Raw genomic sequence first — 22,566 nt, 5'->3', positions numbered from 1 at the left:
CTGAAGTCGTATTGAGATTCTGTTAAGAGATTATTTTTTTCAATGTATGTTGTAATCTTGTGTTGATTAAACTTTCTGTTAATTTGAGTATGCATGAGGGTAATGATATTGGGCGAAATTTATTTTTGAATTTTTTAGGTATTAGCATTATTAGAAAGTTTTTCCAGGTATCATGAAAAATACCATTTTCGAAGTACGAGGGTCGTTTGAAAAGTCCGTGCAAAAATAAAGACTGCTTGATTTTTTTTAATAAATCTTTTTTATTTTTCAACACAGTCTCCTTTTAGGCCTATACACTTCATCCAACGCTGTTCTAGTTTGTTAATCCCTTCCAAATAATAGGATTTGTCCAAGTCTGTAAAATAGGCATTCGTTTCTGCAATCACCTCCTCGTTTGAATAAAATCTTTTCCCCGCCAACCATTTTTTCATATTAGGGAACAAATAGTAGTCCGACGGAGCCAAGTCTGGAGAATAGGGGGGATGTGAAACGAGTTGGAACCCTATCTCCATCAGTTTTGCGGCCACAACAGCTGAGGCGTGAGCTGGCGCATTGTCGTTGTGGAAGAGGACTTTTTTGTGGGCCAATCGTGGACGTTTCTCTAGCAACTCGGTTTTCAGACAATCCAATAACGATGAATAATATTCGCCTGTAATGGTTTTACCCTTTTCCAGATAGTCGATGAAGATTATTCCTTGCGAATCCCAAAAGACAGTCGCCATAACCTTCCCGGCCGAAGGAATTGTCTTCGCCTTTTTCGGAGCAGATTCCCCCTTGGTAACCGATTGTTTAGACTATTCTTTGGTCTCAGGAGTGTAGTGATGTATCCATGTTTCATTTACAGTAATGAAACGATGCTTAAAGTCTTGCGGATTTTTCTGGAACAGCTGCAAACCATTCTTGCAACACTTCACACGATCTCATTTTTGGTAAATCGTGAGCAATCGCGGCACCTATCTAGCGGATAGCTTTTTCATCTTCAAATGTTGGTGCAAAATATTATGTATCCATTCGTTCGAGATTCCTACAGTACTAGCAATCTCACGCACCTTTACTTTTCTATCAGCCATCACCATATCATGGATTTTATGATTTCTGAAGTGGTAACCTCAACAGGGCGTCCAGAACGTTCAGCGTCTTTTGTGCTCATATGGTCACTCCGAAAATTTTGAAACCACTTGTAAACCATTCTAATCGAAGGTGCACAATCACCACAATGTTTATCAAGCTTCCGTTTAATCTCCTGAGGCGTTTTGTCTTTGAAAAAGTAATGTTTAATCAATACACGAAATTCTTTTTCGTCCATTTTTTGACAACCACTCGATTTCTTTGATTGAAACGAATGTAAAACGCAAAATAATTGGCCGATCTGGCTGAAACTTGGTGTGTGCTCTTCCAAGATATGCCAATAACTGAAAATAACCTTGATACGCACTAGTAGCGCCATCTCTCTGACTTTGTACGGACTTTTCAAACGACCCTCGTAATGATTTAGTGTAGATAAAAGTAACGTTTTAAAAGATGATGGGGTGTTTTTTAACATTTTGTGTGGTTTGTCATCTTTGGTTGCTTTTAAGGATAGATTTAGTTCGACTATATTGAAAGGAGAGTCAAGATCTTTTTGTTCATTTGTATGTTGTTTCATATAATTATATGTTGGTAGGTGTGAAGGAAATGTGCTTGGTGTACCGGCGGCTCGACATAAAAAGAGACCAGGAAAAAACAGGCCACACACTTAGCTCGTAAATTAGGATTATAAATCGCTTACAGCTGAGAAAAGAAAATTTTCTTCGTGAACGACAGTTTTCGTCTCGGGCACCTGGCAATTTTCGGATGTTTGAAAGTGTACCATAATAATCAGAACGAGTTTATAACCGCGCCATCCGGAATAGCCAGATTGCGAACATCTCAGGAAAATGGAGAGCTGCAGCGCACATGTGCATCCTATCCATAATACAATTATTTTATTTTAATTAATTTCTTTTTAATTTTATTAATTTTTTTTTAAATTAAAGGAAGCACATTTGCTTGCAGATCTCTCAGAAATATGCGAGACTTGTCTGTTTCAAGTAGTATTCAAGTAATTAACAAAGACTATTTTGATTAATAATTTTTGTTTATTACTCGAATAGCTTTAGTTTTATATACAGGGTGTCCCATTTTAAAGGAACCACTCCGAATTTTTCGACGGTTGGCGTTGTATAAAAAAATTGTTCAGACAACAGTTGTTTGGGACAATGGGGGCAACCTTTCTGTGAAATCCAATTTAACCTTGAGATTTATTTTCAAGGTCATTTGAAAGTCAAAGTCATTTTTTAATAGGATCCTATATTTTTGATCCCGGATTTGGAAAGAGCGGAAAATTCTACGTTCAGATAACGTATTATGTGTGGGGTGCGGTTAACCCTCCCCCCGCCTAATTTATGATTTTCTTCATCTATGCACAGGGATGATCGGGCAAGAGTAAGGTTAATTGTAATAACCCAATAACTCGATAACCCAATAATCCAATAACCCGATAACCCCAATATAATTCAATAACCTCATATCCCAAAAAAATTGTAGGATCAAACAACAGTGACCTTGAGCTTAAACTTCAGGTTGATTTTCAAAGTCGACTTCATGTATTCAAAGCCTTCATGAGAAGTGTCATTTTCCATTTTGTGGGATAACATGTTATCTCCATTCTTTTTTCTGGTGTGATTCCGGACAAGCCTACAAAGTTTCAACTAAATTGTTTAATAACACTTTTTTAGTATTGTTTATGACAATAGTGATTCGACTTAAAAGGAGGGAATATGCCGGATTATTCGAGAAACGAAATTGTTGATATTCTGTTGTCTCTCGGGGCATGTCAAGGCCAATATCGTGCTGCGGCAAGGTATTACCCGCAGCACCCGGCTAGGTAATCAATACCTTGCCTTCATTGGCTGGGTAATCGATACCTTACCTTCATTGGCTGGGTAATCAATACCTTTCCTTCACTGGCTGGGTAATCAATACCTTATTAACCTCACCCTTGCCCCGGTGGGATGGGGGGGGGGGTGAACCACTCCCCCAACATAATATTTTATCTAAACGTAGAATTTCCCGCTCTTTTCGAATCCGGGATAAAAAATGGGGGTCCTTACTTAACATATCACTTGGTTATTCGGTTATTGGGGTTATTGAGGTTATCGAGTTATTGGGTTATTACAATTAACCTTACCCTTGCCCGATTATCCCTGTGCATAGATATGAAGAAAATCATAAATTTGACCCCTACATGACCTTAGGCGAAGGGGGGTGGTTAACCGCTCCCCACACATAATACGTTATCTAAACGTAGAATTTTCCGCTTTTTCCTAATCCGGGATCAAAAATATAGGTTCCTATTAAAAAAATGACTGACTTTCAAATGACCTTGAAAATATATCTCAAGGTCAAATCGGATTTCACAGAAAGGTTGCCTCCATTGTCCCAAACAACTGTTGTCTAAACAATTTTTTTGTACAACGCCAACCGTCGGAAATTTCGGGGTGGTTCCTTTAAAATGGGACACCTAGTATAAATATAAATATAGAAATGTATGATAATTCATTATATATTTCCGTATTAATTGAGATTTTTATTGTGAATTTTGTGTGTTTAATCGTTGAATACACTCAACTTTACGTTAAAAAATTTAAGAATGTCTTGAACAAAAGTTAATGATTACATTCCTAATAATTAACTCCGATTTTTTAGTATTTCTTATGGGTTTTTGGTAATTAATTAATAGTTAAAACTATTAAAATCTTGTTTGTTTCCAGATAAATATAATCTTTAACTTTTGTTCTGTACTTTAGTTTTATAGACTAAATAATATTTTTGTATTAGTAAAATTAGAGTACCATACACACAATTTCATTTAAATAAAATTAATTTAAATGATTAAAAATGAAAATAGTACATAAAGGATCATCAGTGTGAAGAGGACCCAAAACACTTGAATGAGGCCACTGTCGCATACTGCGCTCCCGATCAATTAGGTTTCGAATTTCGCTTACGCTTGAGACATTCCCCAAATTTTCCAACCAATTAAATCAGGAAAATTTGAGTTCTTCTTGCCCAAAATTGACAAGGAATTTAGAGTGGGACTCTCTTGCGAAAAGCATAAAAGGAAGCTCTTGAAGGATATTAGGCAGTTTTTTATCCCAGTTCGTTCAGTTCGGTATTTTATAAAAAGGACCTCCATGTGTGTGGGAAAATAAGTACAAAAAGTAAGTAAACGAATTTAAATAAAAAAATCAAAACTCTAATTTCTTTCATTTAATTTTTCTCTAATTTTTGGTTCATTTCTTTCCTCATTCTTTTCTTTCCTAGTTTCGGGTACGGGTTTTTTTAAATTTTAGATAGTTACACTCAATTGCCAAGCGTGTGGTCGAGTGCATATTAAATTGGCTCCCTGTTACGTTATTTTATTGCCAAGCGTGTGGTAAAATAACGCGAAGCACAACTATATTGCCAAGCGTGTGGTATAGTAAAGCTTCAATCTTCCGTCGTCGAAAAGAGAATTTCCCGCGATAGCGGCAACGCACGTCCCGATTAGTGTCCGAAAGGATAGACCAAAAAGTGCTTCTAAGAAATGTCTCGTCAACCGACGTCACATTGGGGATGAGGAAAATTCTTTAATGAATTTTTTTCCGTTATCTATTACTTCAGTGTCATTGTTTGGATATTTTATGTTGTTATTGTTGTTGATGTTTTTGAATTTGTTTAGTGTTCCATAGTTCTTTAACTCGTATATTCGTGTCCATCGAGATCTTTTTTCAACAGTCTTGAAATTTCCGTCTTTTGATGTCTCTAAGTTGATTTTTAATAGGTTTTTCTATTTTTGTTAGTATTTTAAGGTTTTCATACGTAGAGTTTTTAAGGAAGTTTTTGGTTTCTTTTCTTCTTTAATTTGTTAATTTTGAGCAGTTCTGGTTCCACCATGGAGCTTTAGGTGTTTGAGATTAAAATTTTTTATAGAGTTTTCTTTATTTGTATTATTCAAGGATGGGGGGATAGAGACAGCGATAGTTTCTAGTGTTTTTTCGTTGTAGTAGATATTTGTTTCTTCTTGGAAAGGGAGATTTGTTTTTTTAGAATTGCTACTCCTCCATGTTCTCCTGTTGTTTGGTCTTTTTTTTTGTAATATGGTAATTAGGGATGTTGATATAGGATTTATCATTTAGCCAGGTTTCTGAGAGCAGGATAATGTCACAAGAATTAATAATATTTTTTAGGAGGTATAATTTATTACAAATACTTCGACAATTCCATTGAAGTATTTTAAGTTGATCTACTTCTTGTTTAATATTTAGCATTGTTAGTTAAGATAATAAAAATATATATTAATTGTGTTGATAGGATGTTGAAGTATGATTTATTGAGAGTTAGGAGTTTAGATTGTTGATTTTGGTTTTTAGTATTTTATTTAATTTTGTATTTGTGATTCTATATCTATTTGATTATATGAAGCTTTAATGTTTTCTTTTATTAAGTTATAAAAATTTTGGTCTGAATTTAGCTATTGTAGTATAAATTCGTGTGAAACAGAATATTGATTCTTAAATAAAAAGGAGTCTTCACACATGGAAAATTCTGATGTAGTTAAAGGTTCGAGTGGGGGAGTTGAGGAAATTGGATGATCATTGAATATTGCAAGATTTGCGTTTAGATTGTAGTTGCCGTTAGGGGAAATGAGGAGTTCGTTGTGTTTTTTCTAAGTTCATCCTGTTTGTTTTTGGTTTGTAGGATATTAGAGTAAGTTTTTTTCGGAGAATGTAATACCATTTTTTTCGGGATTAGATTATTTTTTTTTTGTGTTTGAGTTTTGTACATGAAGTTCTTGAGGGGTTGGAGCTTCGTTCATTTCAGGATAATCTGAGAATCTGAATCTTTTGGAATTATTATTGTATTGATTATATATTAATTTTGCCTCTTTTATTAGAATGTTTTGTTTGATGCAGTGGTTAGGATGTCTTGTTCCATTTTTTTAACTTTGCAGTTTTTATCTGTTGGTTCGTCATAGTTTAAACATTTTTTTGTCGTGTCGTTTATTTTCGGGCATTCTTGATAGTTGTGTGTTGTTTCTCCGCAGTATATGCATTTTTATTGTTTTGAGTTACATCAGCTTTTGACATGACCATGTCTGTAACATTTGGTACAGAGTTTGACGGTTGGTATGTATCATTCAGTTCGGTATCTGACTCTGTAGAGAAAGGCATGTTAGGTGGTTATTTGTCCCTTATACGTAACTAGGATAGTAGTGGTTGGTAGGTATTTTACTGTGTCATTTTCAATCACTTTTCTATTGAATCTCCTCACATTGACTATCGGTAAAGTAGATATTGGTGATACTAATTCTAGATTGTTAATGATTTCTTGTTCTGTGATGTTTTTTGTAATTTGTTTAATTACACATTTTTTGTAAATAAATGAGCTCGGTATAAAGGCGGTTAGGTTGTTTTTTTAAGTATTCTAGTTTGAGAATTAAGTTGGCGACTTTGCGGTTATGTGTAGTTATCGCTATTTTATTTCTACCTGATCTGATGTATTCATCGATTGAACCATTAGGGAATAACGGGGTATGTTTAGTAATTTGAATTGGGGTTATGACTGTTTGATTTAGCTAATTTTTGTTATCGGGTTTTGCGGGTTGTACGATTATTTTGTACGGGGGAGGTATGTCGTATGGATATTCTTCAATTTTAGGCAATTCTATCCTTTGTGGTTGTGGGAGTTGAGTTGCTCCTAGTTTAGATTGTTGTGATCCTTGGTTAAATTGTGAATAATTTTCAGGATTATGATTCTTTTTGGGGAGTTTTTCAGGCGATGTTGTATTGTTTTCATTTAAAAGTCTTTTGTTTCTCGTTTGGTCTGATGGAGATAACATTTCGACATCCGTTAGGTAGCTGTTGTTCAAATGCTTTTTTTTTTCGTCGTTAATACTCATCTTAATATCGGGGACTGGGGAGAGGGGGGCAGAGCTGGCCGCCCCATGAGATGAGTTATTGAGATTAGGTTCTTATCCAAGAAAATCAATTAAAAAAATAAAAAGTAGAAAAAGAAGATGATGATGAGAGATAGATAAGGTGTTGAAAGATTGTTAGAGGATAGATACTGAATTGATCTTACCAATAAAAACCAGATTTGCTTATTGTAATGATGTTAAAAATGTAAGAAGGTGGAATCGCATGTGCGTCCGAGGCATTCCCAAGTCACTTTTTCCTTAACCTAAAAGCGTCAAAAGCACGCTTTTTTTTATATTTGACCATCTGTAACGTTACGAAGAATTTTTCTGCGCAATTATAACCACAGTTCCTAAAAAAGCAACTCTTGGACTACAAAAAGCACTATCCAAAATTAATTTTATAATTCTTTCAACGGATATATCACTTGAAAAATGTTGGATAAGAACATTCTGCTATAGGCTTATAAAACACGAAACTCAGTATTAACTTCTCATGCCTATAAATGCACACGCATAATAGCATCAGAAGTACGAGAGTTTGCATATAGCACAATGTTCAGTCTGCTGAAATTCCATAACCTCAAACTCGATATTTCCTAAGCCAGTAGGAATTCACATGTCATTTCTTGAGTAATCCTCAAACTAGGAACATTTGACGGAATCACATCAAGCCAACGCCCGGTCGGGCACTGCTCGTCGAGTTTCGAGAGCACGGTAATATTGAGTATTGTGTTATTATAAGCCTATAGTAGAATGTTCATTTCCAATATTTTTCAAACGACCATATCTCCGTTGAAAAAATTATAAAATTAATTTTGAATAGTGCTTTTCGTAGTCTAAGAGTTGCTCTTTTAGGAACTGTGGTTATAATTGCACAGAAAAAATTCTTTGTCATGTTACAGGTGGTCAAATATAGCAAAAAAGCGTGTTTTTGACGCTGTTAGGTTAAGATATCTATAAAATCAAGGGTGATAGCAATTCTGAGCCCAGATTCGGAATCAGCGCATGAAAATCTATTAAGTATACAATGTCTGGTTTCAGGTTCTTAAAATTTTTGGCCTGTGTTATCGAACAGTTCGTAAATAATATTTGATATGTATGTAAAGTCGTTTTAGTGCTTATATTTTTCTGATAGTCAAATTGTTTGTTAAAGAGCAAATTGCAAGCATTTGTGAAATTTAATGTAATAGTTTTCTATGTATCATTTTTTCAATTTAGCTAATTTTTTTATTTTAGCTAGATTGGAGATCAATAATATAAGTCTGTAACTTTTAGGTGCATGGTTTTCTTTAGATTTAAATATTTATATAATAATTTCTACCTCTTTTAGTGCATTAGGTCAAATTTCTTTTTCAATGATTTTGTTAATGATTATTTATTATAGGTTTTTATGTTATTTATTAAAGTTTTTAATATTTTGTTGATGATACTAATCAATGTTACCGTTTTTATTTGTCACTTTACAAATAACGTCTTGTGTTCCACAGTTGTTTGTTGGTTTCAAAAATATACTTTTTGGATTCAGAACGGGTTTTGAATTACTTTTGTTCTGTAGTAAGGTTATTTTATTCCTTAGGTTCTTATCTATATTGTAGCAAAACTTGTTTATTTTATCAGCGATTGCTCTTGGTTTTGTGATTTTCTGTGATATTGTTCTCAATTATAAAATCAATGTTATTGTTTTTCTTTGAGGTTTTACCTAATTTATTGTTTATAACTATCCATAGAATCCTCGGATTGTTAACTGTAGCTTATATTGAATTTTTGTAAAAATTTTCTTTTATTTTCTTAATAAATATTTAGTACAAAATTTTTTCTTTTCATTGTATTATTTGCTAAAACATCGCTTTATATTGACAATTAATTTATTAGTAGCTTGATTTGATTCAGTTATCGTTGCTATTTCCTTCCAATTTACAGCGTTCGCAATATATTTTAATTAAAAAAATTGATTTTATTAATATTTATTAGTAGATGAATGAATTTCTTCATATTGTTCAGTGACATAATCGAAAGCTAATGATCACTGAATGATACACCATCTGATTTATTAATTTTATTGTTGTTAAAATACATGTAAAAATTTTAATGTTAAAAATTTGATGATTTTCAAGATTCCAGAATTTTTTAAATACTTGGCTTAATTTTAAGACTATTAATAAAAATTAGTAGTTTATAATAATGAATATTAAGCCTTTAATATTAAAACTTACTATAATTCTTTATAATAATTATTTAAGGTGTATGTATAGTTTATAATTGTCTCATTGATGATGTTATTCATAGTATTATTATTTATTTTTACTTTTAGTGTTGGTTTTATTACCTGTTGGGCTTAACCTTTTAAGGACAGGACTGGTTAATATTTCCACCACTCAAGTATCGTAAAATTTTTGAGTCATTTTTGACATGATATGTTTTGAATATAAGAAATATGGTATAACAATATACGTAGCATATTTGACCTTGAAGTAGTGATTTCAAGAGCAAATTTTTTATTTGACCTTTCTATCAGAAAATTGGTACACTGTAAGCAAAAGGTTTGGATAATAACTCACCAATCTTCATCCGATTCAATAAAAGCAATAGTACCTAATCTGTCCAATAGGTGTCGTTTTTTCTTTTATTATACACTCCGCTAAAACCGATTCTTATGATTATAAATAATCATTTCAAGATAAAATTTTTTATTCGGTGTTTTGTCCCGAAAATTGGTAAGTAAACCTACCTATTTTACGAGAAAACATGGCATTGATATCAATCGATATTTTATAAGTTAACGGATATTGTTTGAACGATTTTAATTTACCTGATATTAAATTATACATAAATGACAATATTACTGAAGTGAGTTTCAATAATGATGATAATGTATTAAATAAATTACAACATAAAATAAATTTTCTGAAAAAAGAACAAAAAAAATATTTGATAAAACATTAAAATGCTTCAAATGTAATGTGAATAGAAAGTTTATATTCATTGACGGACCAGAATGAAGTGGAAAAAGTTATCTATTGAATGCTCTCATTAATTATTTACAATTCCACAATATCCAATATGTTTTGCGTGGCGTGGACAGGAATTGCTGCAAATTTATTGAAGAATGAAAAAATAGTGCACACAACATTCAAATTGCCTCTGAATATTACAGAATGTACAACATGTAACATTAAGCAGAATTCGCAGGATGGGAAATTATTGAATTATTTGCAAGTAATAACCTAAGATGAAATATCAATGACTTCTAAATACGCATTTGAAGCAGTGGATCGCTTCCTTTAAGATTTGAACGAAAATAAAGAACCATTTGGTGGTAAAACAATAATTGTTTCAGGTGATTTTCGGCAAATATTACCAGTCATTTGTCACGTTAGTCGTACAGTTATTATTGAAAACTGTTAAATTTAGTTATCCATGGAAAAATTTTCAACTATGACACTTACTAAAAATGTAAGAGTTACCCAAGATGTTAGTGATTTTAAAGAATGGCTTTTACATGTCGGAGAAGCGAATAACCTAAATTCATATTAGGAAGAGAGTGAATTAAGAGAAATTCCCAATTACTTGATCGCAAAGGAAAAAAATATAAAAATAATATTCGGGAATAGTATAACAATTGATAATTTAGACTTAGATGACAAGATGTTCTCATAAAAAGAAATCACAAAAAAAATAACAATAAAATTTACACCAAAAATATCGTTTTCAAAGAAGTTTTATACTTGAAATCCATAGCAGTACATGCACCTAATTATGAACTTTACATTATATACAGCTCTAGAACCACAGCAGCAACGCACAAAAGTGTACAGCGCTGGAACCACGGCAGTACAGCACAAAAATATGCAGCGCTGGAAACACGGCAACAGAATAAAATAGACAGCGTTGGAAACATGGCAGCAGTACACAGAAATATACAGCGCTGGAAACATACAGCATCATACTGAAATATTGAAACGGCGGGTAATTTTTGCATAACTTTATGACTGATGAGATCCTTACTGATGAGTCCAGTCTGACAGAAAAATTTGGGAAAAGGCGTCTAAAAAAGCTATCACAAATATAATAGGCTCGGACGAAACGCTTAAAACGACACGTCCATGGTGTCAGGGTTACTTTCCAGGTCGACGATACACCATCCCCGATAAGATGCAGGCATATATCGTTTCCGACAAAAAATCATGACTCACCCAGGAGACTATGCCCAGGTGCCAGAAAGAGCTCTGGGTTAATTGGACACCGTCTACGAGGATGAGCACCTAGTGTGCAACAACGTGGGGGAGAAATTTCTAGAATTCCTTGAAGACGATATCCAGGTGCCAGGGTGACCCCCCAGGTCAACAAGGCACCATCCCCGAGATCGTGCACCAGGCATTTAGCGTTTCCATAAAAAATCATGACTCATCCAGTAATCAGACTCATCAATAATTGATTTAGTAATTCATTCTTTTTCTTTTGTATCTTTTTACAACTGTTTTAGTAAATAGTATTCTATTTTCAATGCTTGTAATTTACCATTCTCTTTAAATGTTGTTTCCATTTTAGTACCATTTTCTAAAAGTCTCTTATGTACTATTTCGCTTAAGATTTCGAATATAATTTACTATCTACGTACGAGTTTTAATTGTGCAATGCAACGTGTAGCTTCCTCGCTAAGTTTTGCATATGATAATTTTGAAGTTAATGTGAATTTTAGACGATCTTGGTAAATCAGAAATAAACTACTGACTATTTTTACTGGGAATCCTGCATTGTATTTAAATACTATTTCAATAGTATGGTAAAAATTACCATACAATATGCAAGTTAGTGTACAAACATAGACATTCAGGTGACATTTGCAATGTTTATTTAGAGATTATTTGTATAACTGCTTACCACCAGATAATCAGAAGAAACTACTTTAAAGTGTGAATTTTGATAAATGGTTACAGGCTTTTTTCAGCACCTTTCTATGGTAAAAGTGATATTAAGCAATACATTTGGTCGAACTATAAGATATTCAGAAATTTTCACTGAGTACAAATATATAATTAAAACAACAAACGGATTTATTTCATTAATACTAAATTTACTATGCATTGCAAGTGAAGAAAATAAAATTGTGACATTTTTGGTTTTTGCTATCCATCCATAAAAAATGTATCTACAGGTTTGATAGAACAACATTTTTTTCATTAAGAGATGATTTAGAAGCTGAATTTTCAAAAGTTGTATAATTAGAAAAGTGGTATACATTTAGTGATAAGAAATCAATATCACTATCACAGAAACTCTATGAGGCTTATACTAGATTAAACCAAAAAGCTAACGAAGTAGGTCTTATGAAATCCACCCGTAAATGTTCAAGCAAGGGTTGCATTTCTTTTAAATTTTTAACTTCTGGTTTTATAAATCAACTACTCGAAAACAATATCGTATAAGCTTATAGTCTGTTGATAGAAAGACAGTTAATAGTGAATGAAGCTTCTTTCAAGATTTTTCGCATAATAATTTTTGTGTAAAAATTTTATAGCATAGAACTTTAAAAAACTTTTAAAAAGTACTTTGTCACGGGTAAAATTTTCACGAAATATGTGACAGTATCAGCGCATTGCGATAGCAAACACTTCTTATACGTCGTGGTAGTGATACCACTTCCTCTCTCCCACCGAGACGAATACTTAACACAAGACAGTGCTGAAACTATTCATGCTGAATTACAAATCACGTATCGAGGCATTGGGTAAGCTTGTAATGCGGTGTATTACAAGGCTTTGCCTGAGAGTATTGTACTACTTGCAACACCTTAGAGAAGCCATCCCCGTCCCTTGCCGTTCCGTAACCAGCCGAATAACATTGCCCTACTCGCGCCCTAACAGAAACCGTATTTTATTTTCAAATTCGTCCACCCACGCCTGGAAAAATGATGCAACAAGTAAAACAGCGTGATCCGATGAATGAGAGAAAAATGGAGCGCACAATGAAAAAAAGAAAGCGCACGCATATACACATTTCCGACCACGTGTTGCCGGCTGGAGGAAAGCACACGGAAAAACGCAACAAATATGCATGTGAACGGAATCCACGGATGCATTACACACTCGGATACAATTACAGATACTCTGGGGAAGTTGTCACACATTTGGGGCGACCAGGAAATCGTAGATGAAGCGGCAGCCGGTAATCAGCTGTACCAGGCTGCTGCGCACCATCGACGACATCCTGAGCGCCGTACACACTGATGCTAACCACTGGCGAAGATCCGAATGTACATACGCGACACACGACCGATGTAGAGCACTCCAGGAGACATTCCAAAGACTGGCAGCAAAGCACTATGTTCACACGCGGAAGCGAAAGCAGCCATTTTGAGGCACTGAAACAGATTAAGCGAGAGCGAACGAGACAAACTGAGCAGGAGCGAGTGAGACGGACTGAGCAGGAGCGAGCAAGACAGACCATATGATAGAAAGCGAATTAGGATTTAAATACTAATTCGAACACAAACTCGATGATGAAGAAGCTACGAAAATGAAAATTGACCTATGACTATTACGTAAATTAGCAAAATGAAACGTGTATTGCAAAATACCTAGCGATAATAAGGATGTGATTTATTATGTGTGACGTACAAAGGGAAAATTGGAAATACATCTACGCAACCGCTACAATTCCATAGGCGTACTCATAAGCGACAAACTGATGAAATTTGAACTTTTGACGAAACTCGCCGCTGACGTCACGACCAATAGGCGAATTAGAATAAAATTTGATTTCTGCCCACATTAAAAACTAAATAGGAGTAGGGGTAGATCTTTCTCATCAACCAATGCTGAACGACTTAATGGGGGGGGGGGGGGTGAGAGAAGGTAAATAGCGATGAGGTAGGAGATAAAATGAGGGCCCTGCTACTTTTCTAATTTGCATTTTGACCAATGACGGGAATATTCCCGTTTTGACACTGGCAGTGAACTTAGTTACATGCAGATCGTTTCTACGAGCTAGAAAACCGAGCGATTTGAAGTGAGAGTAACTCACCAGTCTTGTAAGAAGTAAGTAGATAAAGTGCCGCTTATTTAGTGAAAATTAGGTTGCCGAGCGTTATTGATTCCGCTGTGATGTACGAGTATGGATCTGTCACCGTGTGAATGAAATAATTCCGACTGAATCGCGCTGACTAACCGCTATTTTCCGACTAATTCTAGCGTAAGAGGATTTAAGATTTAGATAGCTCGGTGAAGTTCTGCTCGCCATCGAGAGTTAGGTGACCGTGCGCGTAATTCTTCAAAGAGGTGATTGCCGGGATGTTTGGATCTGTTGCCGCCGCGCATCAACTGTCGTAGTGAACCGCGCTGACCATCCGCCATTTCGACCGACATGTATTCTAACATAAAAGGAAAGTGAACTATAACTGATATCCGTTACTTATGTCTCGCTGACTTATCCCTCCTTGCACGCTGATTTTATTTTCAGCTGCGGACGGTTTGTAGCGAGGATTTCTTTGAATAATTCTGAACGTTAGGTAACTGTACGCGTTAATTCTATGGAACCCTCAACCGGAGACGAGAAGTTACTTTCTGAGCTGCTAGCATTCTCAGGATATTGAGAGGACAGGGAACGACCATTGATCATTGGAGCGGCTTGAAAAAGTTAACGGCGACAGACCAGTCCCTTGTTCGCTCTGCACAGTCACACAGCGGACAACCAGACCTACGAGCCGATTTCTGACTCTATTCCGGACGATCGCTGTAACCAAGGAACAGCGGTCTGGTGCCCTTATCACATAGTGGGGAAAACGAGTCACCAGGCATTGTGGCGGAGGTGTTTCACGTTCGTGGCTTAAATCTCCCGAAATCCTTCGCCATAAGCGTTTGACGAAACTATTAGACCATAGAGTGCAACGCACATCGGGCAACGGGACTAGCAAAGTTAAAACTAAACTTTAGAACCAATTCGGATTCTAATCGCTATTGAACTACGAGTATCAACCCGGACGGTCAATCTTATTTTGCTCTGAGACTCACGAATATTTTTTGGTGTCACTACTCGAACAAGAGCAAACCATGCGACAAATTTAATTAACTCTACTTGACACGTAGCCACTAGCTATAAGTAAATTGTGAGCACTTTCTTTTTCTCATTCCATTGCTATAGCAGTAGCAGTAATATATCTACTTTTTCTGATATCTGTCTAGCTTATTTTATTCCTATCCTCACAATTATCTCTACTACGGAGTGAATTAAATAGCAAAGATTTCCCAACTCATGACAATAAAAAAATGTAATTTTTCAACATGCTTTTTCAACCGTTTTGAACATTTCCAGTAATAAAATATATGGTTTGTAGACAGCATTTTATTGAAATTTTTTATTGTCAACCAACCGGACTTAGAAACAATTTTCAGTTCGTCACCTATTCCTTAGTTAGTTGATGTATGAATTATCGTCACAAAGCTAGTTAATGTTCCTTAATCAACTAAATACCAGTATAAAATATCTAAACTTCAATTTGGTCCACACGATTATAAAATATTTTGAATTTTTATGTGAGTTGAAGATTAGAGATTTGCTCATCCTTACCGATAGGCGAGTTTCATATTGTATCAGCGGAATTTAGTTAGAGCAAGAACTGTTATATACTCAAATTTTTGATCTAGAAAATATCTTGAGAAATTCTGCAGCTAGCTTCCGGATCGTAACTTTTATTTGTAATTGCGTAGCAAAGATAGAACAAAATATTTGCGATTTCCGACAAAGATACGTTAGTAAGCTTTCTCATCGTTTTATGAACAAATTTTTTATAATTTTTTTTTAGAGCCACTACAATCATCGCTTATTAAACCCAATTACGGACTATGTTGGAAAATTTGATAAAGATCTCATGATAGATGGATAAACAACTTTCAACATCGTCAAGATGGTTTCAGATCTAAGAAAAACGTTAGCGAAGTTTAAGAATGTTATGGATATCTGAAAAAATCTGATGGATATAAATTAGTAAGTATGTTTTGGTTGTTATAAAATTTTGATATTGAAGCACACAGTTTTCACAATAAATCATTAAGATTGATCAATGATGAATTCCAATATTATATATGAATATATTTGAATATATTTCTCCAAAATAAATTCATTTATTTTTTTTAAATGTAAACATTATCCAACCAAATCTAACATGTAAAGTCAATTCATAGTGTGCGTCATATTAAGTTAGAACTAAAATGTGCCACGTTATAATTACTGATGGACTACTATGTATAACTTCGTATATTTGACATTAATATTTTTTATTATTCATCATTAATAAACTTATAAGGAAAGTATCAAAATTGTGGAAAACTAATTATAATGAAATATTTTGAGATTATTCTATATCAAAAAGACACATATCTCGGCATTTTCTCGTATAAGCCTTCTAAGTAAATTTGTCCTTTCTTCCTTAAAAATGAGGAGTCGCATGTCGAAAAATTCGCTTCCAGTCAAAAGCTATAACTATTTATATAAAGAGTATGAAATCTGCACGAGTAAATAATAATGCGATTAAAATTATTATTATGTTTATGATTATTTTCCATTAATAGGTTAAACGTTTTAATAACCTACAACTATTTACAGAGATGCACGCAGATACCCCTAAGCAGTCTGGCATAATAAATATAATTTAAACTAAAACTCATAACTAAAATTTGTAGTTACTATTAAAATTAATCTTGTAGTAACTCTTTCTTATTAAAAATACCATTCTCCACTAGAGTATTATTATTCCCTTGTATCTATTTTTAACAATATTTTTGAAACTTTCGTTTTTAGTGTTTTTCTATGTGAGATTTAATTTTCTTGTTGAATTTTTAGAATGTTTTAGTTACAGCAGATTGATGACTTTTTAATATAATTGTTTTACTTCCATCATGCATAACTGTGCTTCTTGGTTGTACTATTTAAAGTTATGAATCTAGTAGACAAGCAGGTATAATTCTCTAAAACTCTTATAACGGGGTTCCTGCTCAGCTTCGCTCGAGCGGGACACGCTATATAAAAGTAACCGCGGAAAAGTAGATGAATGGCTCTCCAGAGCAGATCGGCACTCCTGCACCGAACGTCCTGGGTCCAGCAGCTCAGTTGCCTCCTTCTCGAGTCGAAAACTTGGCCCGCGGAGAGTGTCGTAAGCTTTCGTATGACAAGGCGCGACAGCCAAGGAGAAGCTAAAGCGTATAATCGCATATACGACTAGGAATCGAGGGAAAATGACACATAGCAAAGGAGTGAATTGAATTCATTTATTCACAACACAAGCATAGAATAGCGTAGTTCGCGCGCAGTACAAATAGCAGCGTGGATAGCCTCGCGTCAGATTTCAGTGCAGCCGACAGGCTGCGCACACGCTACGCAGCGAGGAACTTGCTCGCGCACGCCCTGTAAGAGCGGTTAGGCACAATGGCGACGGCTAACTGGCGCGCACCGTTCGAACGAGGAAGCGACAGTACGCGTGTAACGGAAGCCTATTCGTAGGCCGAGCGAAAACAGAAAAGAAATAATCAACTATGCGGTAAAGTATCAATAAGGATACGCAGTTTAAGCAACGCAGGAGGGAGCCATAGAGAGAGAAGCCAAGTTAACAGACTGGTACTTACAATGCTGGAACTGACGAGTCGCTCTACAGTAGATTCGCAAGTAGTTCTCGGCGCGCTCGCTTGCAAAGGATTTGTTAATCGCGTTATCGCTTCTTGCGTTTACGCTTTTTCTCTCTGCTTCTATCACCGAGTGTTCGCTGGGCTTTTCGGGAACAGCGTCGATGGTTGTCACGTGTGTGGCTATCAAACCTGATTGCTCTCTCGAGTAATTAGCGAGCTCGCGTTGCCGGTTACTTGCTCGTTGCCGGTCGGAAGCAGACTTACTTTTTTGTCCCTAGTCTCTCTCTCTCCTCGAAGGGCTCGCCTCTCCGCGAGGTTCGCGCCGCGAGTCGATATCGATAATCGAACTATAATCGCGTCACTTACCGGTTCGCTGACGTCCACGCTGCAATTATTTAAACATGTTTACATGATAATTAATTATTATAGATAATTATTATTTGATGGCTTCCTGGGGAGAGAGAGACATAACGAACTTACATGCCGTTCGTTATACTCTCTTCATAAAAAAATGTTTCTTAATAGATAATGATAATAGAAAATCCTTAGATTTTTTAAGTAGAATTTTAATTAACTTATTTCGCATTTTTTTAATACCACTAAGTATATTTAAATAGACTTATCTATATGCAATAATATTCCATAAGTGGCAATACTCTAGACCAACGTATATGAGAGTCGTTTGAAAAGTGCGTGCAAAAATAAAAACTGCTTGATTTTTTTTAATAAATCTTTTTTATTTTTCAACGTAGTCTCCTTTTAGGCTTATACACTTTATCCAACGCTGCTCTAGTTTGTTAATCCCTTCCAAATAATAGGATTTGTCCAAGTCTGTAAAATAGGCATTCGTTTCTGCAATCACCTCCTCGTTTGAATAAAATCTTTTCCCCACCAGCCATTTTTTCATATTAGGGAAAAATAGTACTCCGACACAGCCAAGTCTGGAGAATAGGGGGGATGTGAAACGAGTTGGAACCCTATCTCCATCAGTTTTGCGGCCATAACTGCTGAGGCGTGAGCTGGCGTATTGTCGTGGTGGAAGAGGACATTTTTGTGGGCCAATCGTGGACGTTTCTCTAGCAAAACGTTTTTCTCTCGATTTTCAAACGATCCAATAACGATGAATAGTATTCGCCTCTAATGGTTTTACCCTTTTCCAGATAGTCGATGAAGATTATTCCTTGCGAATCCCAAAAGGACAGTCGCCATAACCTTCCCGGCCGAAGGAATTGTCTTCGCCTTTTTCAGAGCAGATTCCCCCTTGGTAACCCATTGTTTAAACTGTTCTTTGGTCTCAGGAGAATAGTGATGTATCTATGTTTCATCTACAGTGATGAAACGACGCTTAAAGTCTTGCGGATTTTGATGGAACAGCTGCAAACCATTCTTGCAACACTTCACATGATCTCATTTTTGGTCAATCGTGAGCAATCGCGGCACCCATCTAGTGGATAGCTTTTTCATGTCTAAATGTTAGTGCAAAATACGTATTATGTACCCGTTCGCTCGAGATGCCTACAGTACTAGCAATCTCACGCACCTTCATTCTTCTGTCAGCCATCACCATATCATGGATTTTATCAATGATTTCTGAAGTGGTAACCTCAACAGGGCGTCCAGAACGTTCAGCGTCTTTTGTGCTCATATGGCCACTCCGAAAATTTTGAAACCACTTATAAACCATTCTAATCAAAGGTGCACAATCACCATAATGTTTATGAAGCTTCTGTTTAATCTCCTAAGGCGTTTTGCCTTTGAAGAAGTAATGTTTAATCAATACACGAAATTCTTTTTCGTACATTTTTTTACAACCACTCGATTTCTTTGATTGAAACGAATGTAAAACGCAAAGTAATTGGCCGATCTGGCTGAAACTTGGTGTGTGCTCTTCCAAGATATGCCACTAACTAAAAATAACCTTGATACCCACTAGTAGCGCCATCTCTCTGACTTTGCACGGACTTTTAAAACGACCCTCGTAGTATATTGGTAATTTCAAAATTAAAAAATCATTTATCTTGGTTTTTTATTATATAATCTACGTAAAATTCCTATTTGAGTCTAGAATTCGTCGCTATCCCTAGATATTTATTGAAGAAAGAAAGTACTTTTATAAATTTTATAAAATAAATTTCTTATTTTCAAGTGGTTATAGTTTTACATAAACGTTCAATATATCAGGAACACTATTACGATAAGAACCAAAAGGCAATTACGAGGGTGGTCCGATAAGTACTTAGCCTCACTGCTCGATGGCGCCACTCTCTCAAAAGAAATATTCTATCACGTAGTACAACCTTCTCGATGGTTACTGTCAAGATTTCACCCGGATCGGAGTTGTAGCTTATTTTTGAGAGCGTGTGAAAGCAAGTGTGTCCGTTGATTTTTGAAAAATGGAAAAAGAGCAGTATCGGTCGGTGATTCGATTCTTGTTTTTGGAAGGGAAATCGCGCAGCGAAATCAAAAAGCGCTTGGATGCTGTGTACGGTGACTCTTCTCCTTTGATGGCGACCGTCAAAAATTGGTTTAACGAGTTTCAACGTGATCGCACGTCGATTTTTGAAGAGCCACGTCCAGGTGCTCCGAAAACGGCTACCACGGAGGATAACGTGACAAAAATTCACGATCTCGTAGTGGCAGATCGACGATTGAAGGTGCGCGAGATAGCTAAGATCGTAGGCATCTCAAAAGACCGCTTAGGTCATGTCCTGCATGAAATTTTGGACATGAGAAAGCTATCGGCGCGATGGGTGCCGCGTTAGCTCGTTCCGGACAACAAGCGCAACCGTGAGACAACTTCAGAGCAATGTCTGACGCTGTTTAAGCACAATCCGAAGGAGTTTCTGCGTCGTTTCGTGACAGTCGACGAAACAAGGATTCACTGGTATACACCAGAGACCAAGGAACAGTCGAAACAATGGACTTTACCCGGCGAAAGTGCTCCGAAGAAGGCGAAGACTGCCCCATCGGCTAGAAAGGTAATGGCCACCGTTTTCTGGGATTCACAAGGTGTGATCTACATCTACTACCTGGAGAGGGGCAAAACGGTCATAGGGCTATACTATGCCGAATTATTGGGCCGATTCGACGTCGAATTACAGAAAAAACGGCCCCATTTGGTGAAGAAAAAAGTGCTCTTCCACCATGACAACGCAGCGACTCACACCTCCGCCGTCGCCATGGCCAAATTGGTCGAATTAGGTTACGAACTGCTGCCCCATCCACCGTATTCTCCAGATTTAGCCCCGTGCGACTTTTTTTTGTTTCCAAACTGGAAAAAGTCACTCGCCGGGCAGAAATTTGAGTCGAATGAGGAGGTAATCGCTGCCACGGAAGCTTACTTTTCAGACCTCGAGGAAACGTATTTTTTAGACGGGTTAAATAGTTGGAGCATCGCTGGGCCAAGTGTATCGAACTAAAAGGAGACTATGTTGAAAAATAAAACGCCACTTTTCCAAAATTTTCGTTTTACTTTGTAGGCTAAGTACTTATCGGATCACCCTCATATGTTTTTTGATAAATAAAGATGGATAATTATTCTTTTTCAGGATATTAGTAATTATTTTTAATTTGTTGGAATGAAATTTTTTGTCAGCAAGTAAAAAAACTTGGTCAACTAAATTTGAAACTATATTAACTTTTTGATGAATTGTATTTTCTGAGTTAAAATGCAAAATTCTGTCAGTTTGTGTTGTTTTCCTAAACCAGTCAAATTCTAATTTATTATTATTTCTGATCAATTTTAAGTCAAGAAATGGAATAAAATTATTCATTTCAATTTCAAACGTAAATTGTAGTCTATTATGATAAGAATTCAACGTCTCGATAACTAAATCATTTTTCATCTTTCGGAACGCATATCAAAGCATCATCTACATATCTGTAATAGAAAACAGGATTAATTTGATATTCTTTCCGCAACACGCTCAGGCAATGTTTCTCTAAGTCTTCCATAACAATATCAGCCAATAAAGGAGAGATAAGTGAGCCCATCGGGCTTCCAAATATTTGTTTATAATAAATTTTGTTGAACACAAAATATGCGTTATTCTATAAAAATTTCATACCTTTCGGAATCTCGTCTATTAGAAACTCACAATTTTTAATTTGTTCATAACATTTGTCCAATCCCTCTAAAACTAAATCACACGATATGTTTGTGAATAAATAACTTACATCCAATAATGTTAAAACGTGATCGTTCTAAAAAAATATTGGCATAATAATGATTTGACTCAAACAGATACAACTATAGTAAAATGCTATGGATTACCAAAAATTCATAAAGAAAACGTGCCACTAGGTCCAATAATTTCATCAATTAATACCCCTACTCACAAATTAGCAAAATTCTTATATAGTGCACTTAAAACAGTTATAAAGAAACCTAGCTCTCACATTTTAAACAGTGGACAGTTAAAACAGAAATTGAAAGATATTTTTATTCCAAACGATCATGTTTTAACATCGTTGGATGTAAGTTCCCTATTTACAAACATATCGTGTGATTTAGTTTTAAAGGGATTGGATAAACGTTATGAACAAATTAAAAATTGTGAGTTTGTAATAGAAGAGATTCCGAAAGGTATAAAATTTTTATATAAGAACGCATATTTTGTTTTTAACAAAATTTATTATGAACAAATATTTGGAAGCCCGATGGGCTCAGCTATCTCACCTTTATTGGCTGACATTGTTATGGAAGACTTAGAGAAACACTGCCTGAACATGTTGTGAAATAAATATAAAATGAATCCTGTTTTCTACTATAGATGTGTTGATGATACTTTGATGTGCGTTCCGAAAGATAAAATTAATTTAGTTATCGAGACGTTCAATTCTTATCATAATAGACTGCAATTTACGTTTGAAATTGAAATGAATAATTTTATTCCTTTTCTCGACTTAAAATTGATCAGAAATAATAAATTAGAATTTGACTGGTTTAGAAAAACAACATAAACTGACAGA

General features: G+C 35.3%; 1 protein-coding gene across 2 annotated transcripts in view; it reads left to right on the top strand.

Annotated features, from left to right (window-relative positions):
• Positions 1-22,566, top strand: part of LOC131662996 (beta-arrestin-1) — a 254,472-nt gene that overhangs the window by 6,378 nt on the left and 225,528 nt on the right. For both annotated transcript variants that reach the window (XM_058933047.1, XM_058933045.1), the window contains exon 2: positions 15,780-15,961. The gene's annotated coding sequence lies outside the window, so the exon portion shown is untranslated. The remainder of the gene's footprint in view (positions 1-15,779; positions 15,962-22,566) is intronic.

Source organism: Phymastichus coffea, unplaced genomic scaffold (assembly GCF_024137745.1).
Source record: "Phymastichus coffea isolate CEN01 unplaced genomic scaffold, Cenicafe_Pcof_1.1 PCOF00029, whole genome shotgun sequence".
NCBI classification, from domain to species: Eukaryota; Metazoa; Arthropoda; class Insecta; order Hymenoptera; family Eulophidae; genus Phymastichus; species Phymastichus coffea.
The sequence above is the reverse complement of the archived record's forward strand: the minus strand, read 5'-3'. Positions and strand labels throughout refer to the sequence as shown.